The 7,854-nt window shown below is 49.6% G+C and overlaps 1 long non-coding RNA gene across 3 annotated transcripts; it reads right to left on the reverse strand.

Annotated features, from left to right (window-relative positions):
• Positions 1–1,383: 1,383 nt before the first annotated feature.
• On the reverse strand, positions 1,384–7,427 carry LOC121046718. Of its 3 annotated transcripts, XR_006077814.1 has the most exons (5): positions 7,202–7,427; positions 6,927–7,141; positions 6,374–6,710; positions 2,407–2,515; positions 1,384–1,547 (listed from the first exon to the last, which is right to left on the reverse strand). It is a non-coding gene; the product is annotated as an uncharacterized LOC121046718 (long non-coding RNA). The 3 variants fall into 3 exon arrangements; XR_006077813.1 differs by lacking the exon at positions 2,407–2,515; XR_006077812.1 differs by lacking the exon at positions 1,384–1,547 and having other exon boundaries at positions 2,153–2,515.
• Between the last annotated feature and the right edge of the window lie 427 nt (positions 7,428–7,854).

Below are 7,854 nucleotides of genomic sequence, written 5' to 3' on the forward strand. Positions count from 1 at the left end.
TTCATTTACTGGGTAACTCGTATGTGCCTTGAAGGAGCAAAAACAAACCTTGTTCCTAAACAGCGTAGTGTATGAGCCTTCCCAGCCAATGTGGCTCTGCGAACCTCACAACAGACTAGTATCGAAAAGTGTGAACTCGGAGTTTATGTTTTAATAAACAGTACCACGTGACTTGCGGCGAGCTGCTCTGTCGGTTATGTTGTCAGTAAAACACCCGGATTCAAAGGGTTGCGTTGTTCTGCTCTTAGGGGCTACATAGTGCTGTGATCGCTACTACCCAACCTTGGTGTCACACCACTTCTGCAAAAAGTCACTGTAAAATTGCCAGTAATTGCCGCCTATACAATTGCTCATGTTGTTGTGGATGCTCCACACTTGCGCACAATGCAGTAAGTACCCTTTTTTTCTCGTTGCTACATATCAATCGCAGTGAATAACGAAACAATTAGGATTTTTTCTGACACGGGGGACGAGCAAAAACACCATAACGGTGAAGTCAAGTGAATGCAGATCGAATGCCGTGCCAGCTTACCGCGTGCATTGGTTTGCAACCTTGAGAACAGCCACTGAGACTAGTACTTTGTTTCTATAACACCCTTGTTTCCGCGGCCAATTTTCACACAGCAACATAGCAAAGGGCGAAAGTTTGTGCTTGAACGTTCTCATACAGCTAGCTTCGTCATGTATTGTGTTAGCCCAATTGGAAATATCGATTGGCGAAGCAAGTGCTATAAAATGTCTCAGTGGATGTTTTCGAGGCGGCAAACAAATGCACGCAGCGAGCTGGCACGGCATTCGGTGTATGTCGCTCTACGTTCACTTCAGTTCGCCGTTGGAATGTTCTCGCTCAAAACCCGTGCCAGCAAAATAAATTGTTTCATTATTTGCTGTGTCAGATTTGTAGCAACAAGAAGAAAAGGGCACTTAGTACTTCGTTCACAAGTGTGGAGCAATCCACGACGACATAATGGCAATGTGGAGATGATAGCAGACGACAGATTCACAACCCGGTGAAACCAAAACTACTTATTGACAGTCTCCTGCTCCCAGAGTGCACCTGAACCGCTAGGGGCACTGCTATTTTACTTATTGCCCATTGGCTCCAATAGCTCATAGCGTTTGCTGCAGTCAGTTGTAAGGTGAAACGGAGTATGGAAATATTTGCACAGAAGCGCCACGAAGATGGCAGCCAACAAAACCCCGAGTGTTCTTGGTGAGAAGTTATGCAAATCGATTACAACTTTGAAGTGGGCAATAGTAAGTTGTCACTTGGTTCTCACGGCTAACAATACATTTGTGTGAAGACCGACCGTTGGACGATGCAATGTTTACTTTTGTGGTGAGAAAAACATGGTTCTATACCCAGTATAAGAAAAACACTTTTATTCAGTCGCACAATCAGGGCACAGGAGCCCGGAAAATGTGTCGCTGGCGGTCAGTCCCCCATTGTTTTCACAATGCAGGAGGCAAGTGGTCGCCTGTTGCTCTGCCCCAGTTGCAGTCACAACCATAGCATCCACTGCCTATAGGCAGCGTACCAGAAGCACCTGAAACAATATCCATTGACTGAATGTAAGAAAAAAACACCACTTTAATTAACCACATAAACTGAAGCAATGGCCACACTGATCAGATCAGATTATAAGAAGCAATACTCTATACTCTCAAGTGTACACGTCTTGTGTTCGTTTCCCTGGGAAATTAATAATATATTATGCTGCTTTTATGTTCCCTTTCGCTGTGCATGTGATGCATCTGCCAACGAACAGCTAGTCTTCACAACAAACTATAAACACTGCAGAGAAGTGAGCTTGTACTGTATGCCAAGCACAGCACAAATGTCGAGACAACCTTGCTCCGGAAATATGATCCACCATGAGCTCTGTAAGAAAGCGTAATCTGGTAAGGACGGCAAGAAGGCGATACCAGATTTTTTGCGAAAGAAGCTTCTGTAAAGGGAACAATTCAACCAATTTCGTGAAGTGATCAGTCACGACAGGAAGATACTGATTACTGTACGGATTATGAGGAAATAATCCCATTACAAGTCGCAGGAAACAATCTGCCAAGGCGAGTGGTTTACGATTGGTTGCATAAATCCTGGTAGGAGACCTTCGTGTGGCTTGGACTTCTGACATCCTGGGCAAGTGTGGGCATACTTCGTATATCCTGAATGATTCCTGATCAAGTCTCGACATGACGTAACTTATTGCAAGTAATACTGCTGCTGCTGTGGCCTGATGAGGCTGAATCATGGAAGTGACTGATGAACGGCGTTCGAAGTTTCACAATCCTGAAAGGTGAGCCATGGGCGGCATCGTCTGCTTGAAAAATGTAGCTGAGAAGAAGTCCATTCTCTCTCAGCAAATATGAGTCGTACCAATCGTTGCTCTAGGTGCGGCCTACCCTTTGTTCTGCAAGCTTCTCGCACACCTGTAGACGGAGCTCCCCAACATCAGTCGGCCACAATGCCAGTTATTCGCACCAATGCATCTTCGTCCTGAGTGGGAAGGACCTGCAAAGGACCATACGAGATTACGTCTGCCGCAACAAAACTCCCTTCTTTTATGTAGTGGCTTAGTGGTATGCCTGCAATGTCGGAGCTCATTGTGCAAGACATCCGACTGGATTCCGCAAATCATTCGGCCAGGAGAACACTTGATTGGTCTGGATTTGAAAGTATGTGCCATTGAAATACATGTTAAATTTTTTTAGGGCAAAAATAATGGCGAGACACTTTTTTTCCATTGCATAATAGTAGTGTTTGGCCGCTGTCGGCATGCGGCTGGTGAAGGTAACTGGCCAAAGAACACCGTTGTGTTCCTGAAGCAGGACAGCACCAAGGCCAGAGTCGCTGGCAGCAGTTTGATCAACGAACGGGTTAAAAAGACCCGGAAACTAACGAAGCAAAGTCAATGATTCCCCTCGAGAGCCGAGGGAAAGCGTCTTGTTGCTTTTGTCTCCAATGCCAATCTTCTCTTTTGCACAAAAGCAAATACAAAGGTTTAGTTATCTTGGAGCTGTGTGGGACGAGTTGGCAATAACATCCAATCAATTCTAGAAAGCATTGCAGGCTCTTGACGTCTTGCGGCTGCGGGCAATCGGTTATCGCGCGTATCTTGTCCCGATTGGGGTGAAAAACTCGAGTTAACAGCAAAGCCAAGAAGGTTCATTTTCTTTTCAGGGTGAACTGTCAAGTTGGCATATTGCATTTGCTCGCGGGCAATCCTAAAATGTTCGCGGTATTTCTTGAAAGATTGGGGAAAATGACGCCCTTCATGTACGCCATCACAGACTTGCTCTTTGCATCATCGACACCAATGTCCATTCGATGTTGAAAGGTATCCGGCAAATTTGAAAGGCTCGAACACTCCCCTGTGACAGGTGAAAGCGGTTGTCGAAACCTCCTCTGGGTCTATCTCGATTATCCTAGACTGCAGTCAAGCATTGTGAACATTTTTGTGTTGTCGATCGCGTACATGATTGAGTCGATCAAGGGAAACTGGTATGAATCTCTCGCCGTTACAGCGTTGGGGCTGCGACGGGAGAAGCCCAACGACTCTGGGAGTTGCAAACAGCTCCGGTGTCGATCCACTCCTGTAGTGCTGCATTCAGGAGAGCTCGTACATGGACGATGAGGGGCTTTGGGTTGCACCGCAGTTGGTCGAGCGTCGCCAGTCTCGATTCGATGCAGCAGCACATCAGTCTTACCCGCAACTCCCGTGTAGTACTTTGGTGGAAATGGCTGCAACATACTCTCTAGCTGCTACTTTTGTTTCCTGGACCCACCTACAGGGTGTCTTAGACACCGGCAGGAAAGGCTGCAGCAAGCCTTGTTGTACAGAGAGCCGGGAGAGCTGCGCCGGTAATGCAATCCTCTCGCCTCGTGAAAGGGGTAACATCCAGCTGAACGTCCATCCGGCCAATAGCCGCCAACATCAAAGTCGAGCAAAAGTTTTTCGCCTGCAATAAAATCTACACCAAAAGGTAATTGGCATGTTCAATCCTGGCAGTTAAAGAAAATGCTAGCGTGCCTCTTCGTCGAACAGAATGCCGAGCATTGCAGCGCACTGCAGAAGTGTATTTTAGGAACAAAGCGATTCTTTTTTTGTTTTGCACAGCTCAAAAAAGTCTCCAATAAACAAACTTTCTGCTCCATTATCAAGAAGGGCGGCAAAGGGAACAGCAAGTAGACAAAGTGTCATGTAAGGCTCGATGTACTGATATGTAGGTCGTATGCGACACAGACGAGAGAAGTGCTGGCGACTCGCTCATCCTGAGGCTGGAACTCGCTGCTGCCAGCTTGGGCCGGCGGCAGCGAGATCTCCAAGTTCAGCGTCGCAAGCCCTGTTGGTTTCCCTGGTTCCTCTGGCCCCGGCACCACCAGTGCAGGCATTGGCTGCGAGAATGGCCACGCTGTCCGTAGTTCTAGCAGGAACTGGGCCGCCAACGGTCTTCTGCCGCTCTATTTCCCATGTTATACCAGTCTCTCAAACACTGGCCGCTGCCTCTCAACTCCACTAGTTCATTCCCTCATTGCCAGCCACCCCTTGGCCCAAGCTTGGGCATTTGTTGGCCGTTCAATGATCTCGAACACGGTTAGGCAGCCGGCCTTCGCCGTAGGGAAACTGCAGCCAGCCGCTTGAGAAGGTCTGCAGCATCTGCGGCAGAATTTCGCTCTGGTGCGGGCTTTTGGGGGTAGGGGGAGCAATTCCAGCTGCCTGGGGCTTCCCTGGATTAGGAATTTAGGCTCTTGACGACCCATTTTGTTGTAAAAACATTGGACCTCCCGACGACAGTCAAGGGGGTTCAGGTCGAGGGGCAAGTAGGCGAGGTTGGCACAGACCCTTTTAGGAAGGTGTCGAGTCGTAGTTGCTCGTTCTCGGTTGACGCATGTGGGGGGTACCCACGCACAGGACGGCTCGGAGGCTTCTGCAGCTGGGGGCTGGAGGCCTGTAGTCCACGCAAGCCGCGATGGTTTCCTACACGAGGTCTTCAATGGTGTCATATTTGGACCCATGAAGACACATGTTGTAACAGGGGTGGCTGACGAACAATGCCAGTAACCCTCTGCGACTTGAGAGCAGCTTGCACTGCTCGGTTGAGCAGTTCCTGCATGACCCGAATATGCTCCACAAGGCCTTCTTCTGGGTTCTGTGTACGACACTCGATTTCCCACCGGACTCGGGACTCGTACCCCAGCGCCAGGAACTCCTCTCGGAAGCTGCGGCGGAACGCCTCAAAAGTTGGAAATAGAATGACTAATACCCGTGCCACACGGGCAACTCGATTGCCATTTACAGCGAATGACATTCGTGTGATTGATGAATCGGCTCGCAATCTGTCGCGGGTGGAATGCCCCACGCTCGGAGTGTCGCATGCTGATTGGCCGATCGTTCAAATGTCATCCGTTGTAAATGGCATTCGAGTTGCCCGTGTGGCACGGGTATAAGGCCATGTGCATGACATTGTGCACCTTGACCGGAAGTTGCTGTACGCACGACGCAGAGAGCTCACGCTGGACAGAGCGTGTATCACTAGGAGCTCGTTAACCCCCCGCCTGCGTTCACGTCGCTTCGCTGCGACAGTATGCGGCTGCTAATTACGAAACTACCGTATTTACTCGAGTAATAGCCGTACTGTTTATGAAGAAAACCTGAGGGTTCGCTTTTCCGCGGAGCAGGCAGGTTGCCAATCATGGCGATCGAAGGCATGATTACAGCTGTTTCCAGGACAGAGATAATGTTTTCGTGTGAAGGTACCATCTGTGAAGATTGCACTTGTATGGAGAATCGTGTTCTCGATCTGGTTATTCGCTATGTTATTTATGCGCAACGCAATGATTGGCTGTATATGTGTTCTGTGGGAAAGTAGACGGGAGGGCCTTGTTCATATATAGTGCGGCTATTACTCGAGTGAATACAGTATTAGCCAATTGGCCCAACCCCTCCCCCCCCCCCCCCTTTGCGTCGTCCAGCCGAAAACCAAAGCTCTGCTGTTCCCCATGCACCTCTGGAAAGGGAAGGCCATACCATTTAGTTGAGCGAAGTTTCGTCGAAAACATTCATTCTTTTCACTGTTAATCATAAAAATGTAAATATTGCTAAATGCCTCAACAAAACAATGTTCGAAAAAAAAAAAAAGGTAAACCTGCAAGGTTTACCCAGAGCCTTTTATACTGCTCTGGGTTTACCTGGTCTGCTGCGTACGAGGCAGACGCGTTACCCCTATGCATAGCCTCCTCTCTATGCTACTTTACAGCTTCGGAAATCTTGTTTTGACAGTTAGTTTTATACGAGAACCAAAACGTTTCGCGTCGTGCGTATAGCCCTTTTCGGTCGAGGTGCAGTCAATTAGAATCTGCAACACCCACCATCGTCTCGCGCTCGCCGGCAAGGCAAGGGGAAGATCCGCTTCAGCACGTAGGCATCCGAGGCGCTACGCGTCCGAGGCGCTCGACGCTCTTGCGTATACGCCCAGCACCGCCACGAAGTCGGCGACGAACTTGCGGTCGTCGAGCTCCTCTGGCTCGCACTGCCGCTGGCCGCCGGTCCCGCCCGTGACGGCTGCTAAATGCTCCATCACCAACTCGAGGGCGGTAGACATACGGTCACTGCAGGGTCATTGAGGGCCAGGATCTCAACCGAAGACGGACCGGAGCCCAACTCCGACTCCGTGTCGCTGGAGGGGTCCTCATCCGCGGCTCGCAGCTTGGGAGGCATGGGCAAGAAAACGAAAACGCAAGGCAAACAAAACAAAAAACAATAAACCAACACGTGAAGCGAACATTAAAAAAAGCAATTGATCGCTAAGTGTTTTCTATTGAAAGGTTTTCCGTGCGGACGTGGGGCAAGAAAAACGGGCGCCGATGATTGGAACGCTGTCGACGCCGATCGCAAGTTTCACGATCGGCAAGTCGTACTCACTTGTTCCTTGTCGCCCCGCATTTTCTTCTGCCCATAGTGGCGTCTATTATGGAAAGCTAGTCATAGCACACCCCGGCTGGGGCACAGCGAGTCGAAATCCAAGTGGTTCGTCACGCAGCGCGCCGGCCCTGCTGCTTGCGTACGGCGGCAGTGTACACCCGGCGGCAGACAACCTGACGACGATCTCCATCGGCATGCAGCAACCGCACTGGCACCTTAAAACAAAAAACCGGCATCAATCATACATGCGAGTTTTACAATAAAAAGCGTATCACCTATCAGTCCGTGTTGCGGAGCCGCGGAGTTCCGTCGCCGAGTGCGTTCTTCTCTTTTGAGTCCGGAGTCCGGTGTCGATGCCGAAGACGCTTCGCTGGCTTCGCAGCGCCGTGGAATGCCGTCGTCTACGTTTGCGGCGCGTTCGAGGCGTCGGCGTCGCGCGTAGGAGCGGCGTCGCACGGGGTGAACCTGATATCTGCCGTCCGCCGAAGAATTTCCATACGACGACACCACATTCGATAAATGTTTTAAAATGAGTCCGTCCAATACGCGCACGTTCGAACAAATCAGTCCGCCGAATACTCGCACATTTCAAAATCAGTCCGCCGAATACGCGCGCATTTCAAAATCAGTCCGCCGGGACTCGTGATTGGCTGGCGCACGCCCTTCCCTGCTGCCTTCCCGTCCGACAGCGCCCCTGACGGCGTGCGCCTAGGCGCAGAACACCGATCTTTGATTGGATTTTTAATAGGGAAATCGGCCGCCCTTGAATGTAATTTTAGGATTTTTAGGATGCTTAGAGTCCGTGGATTGCGTTATGACAATAAATAGACGATCTCAGAATCCACTTGAGTGCCCCTTTAATAAATTGTCCGCGAACTTTCTTTTTTTTTTTTTTTAGAACAACACTCATTGTTTAGTTTCTTTACTT

Source organism: Ixodes scapularis, unplaced genomic scaffold, assembly GCF_016920785.2.
Source record: "Ixodes scapularis isolate PalLabHiFi unplaced genomic scaffold, ASM1692078v2 PGA_scaffold1__304_contigs__length_218370807, whole genome shotgun sequence".
Classification (NCBI taxonomy): domain Eukaryota; kingdom Metazoa; phylum Arthropoda; class Arachnida; order Ixodida; family Ixodidae; genus Ixodes; species Ixodes scapularis.